Source organism: Charadrius vociferus, unplaced genomic scaffold, assembly GCF_000708025.1.
Source record: "Charadrius vociferus isolate BGI_N301 unplaced genomic scaffold, ASM70802v2 scaffold3162, whole genome shotgun sequence".
In the NCBI taxonomy this organism is placed as follows: Eukaryota; Metazoa; Chordata; class Aves; order Charadriiformes; family Charadriidae; genus Charadrius; species Charadrius vociferus.
This window is the reverse complement of record NW_009647145.1, coordinates 17569-18916: the sequence shown is the minus strand read 5'-3', so window position 1 is coordinate 18916 and position 1348 is coordinate 17569.

Below are 1348 nucleotides of genomic sequence, written 5' to 3'. Positions count from 1 at the left end.
AAAAAAAATATATAATTAATTAAAAAAAAAAAAACCACCAAAAAAACAAATTTTCAAATTATTATTATTATTATTATTATTATACATATACAAACTAGGTACAGACTCCAGGAAAGCCCGGAGCATCCGCCGGGAGATGGGCCGGCAAACGGGGTGGGTTCGTGGCCCTCCGTGCCCGGGGAGGGATGCAGGGATGGATGGAGGGATGGATGGATGGATGGATGGATGGATGGATGGATGGATGGATGGAGAAAAAGCTGCTGGAAGATGAGAGCGGAGCTGAAGATCCACCTGCTTAACCTCCAAATGGGGTTTCTCCTTTTTTCCTTTTCGAGGTTTTTTTTTTTTTTTGGCTCTACCTTGCTGCGTTTGCTCCGGGATTTGCTTACGGTATGGGGCGAGGAGAGGGGGTGGTGGGGGTGGTGGGGATGGGGGGGGTTAAATAGCACCTTTAGAAAATTCACGAGTTGAGCTGAGCAGCAAAGAAAGCGGCAGGGACACACACCACCACCACCACCCCCCAAAATAGAGGAAAATTAAAAGAAATCAAGCCGAGTCGCGTTTTTTGGAGGCTGTAGCACCAGGCGGTCCCGGGCTCGGGTGTTGCGGGACCAAAATAAAAGATAATAGTATAAAAAAAACCACCCCAGGTTCAAAATCCTGTGGGTAAGAAACCTCAGCGACTCCTGAGGGACCATAAACGGAGGAAAATAAAAAGAAAAGAACAACAGAGCAACAAAACGGAGAGGGAGGAGGGGGAACGTTAAGAGAAACATTAGCACCTTTGCTCTGAACCTGGCAGGAAAGTCCCGGCGTGACTGCAAAAAAAAAAAAACAAACCCCAAACGAACCTAAAACTACTTGAAAACGAAAGAAAAATAACCCTAAAATTAAAAAAAAAAAAAAATAGAAAAAAAAAACCCCAAACCCCAAAGCACAGCGGTGAGGTAGCCTTCCGGAAAAGGAGAGTCCTTCCGGAAAAGGAGAGTGCGCAGCGAAGGATGGGGTCTGCTCGGCGGCGGGGGCAGCGGCTGCTCCCCTGATGTGCTTGGGAATGAATTGATTTTGCTGCCTGAATAAAAATTAAAATAAGAAAAAAGAAAAAAACAAACAAAAACCAAACAAAACAATGCAAAAACAAGGAGGGGAAGGGAAGGGGAGAGAAAGGGAAAACACCACCACCAAAAAAAGCGAATGATAACCGAGAGTTAAACATCTTCCTTGCGGCTAAAAAAAAAAAAAAAAAAATATTAATATCCTAATGAGATGCGAGAAGCAGAGGGGGCAGCGGGGAAAGGGCGGCTGAAAGGGGGGATTTGGCGGGTCCCGGGGCTCCGGGTTGAGGGGG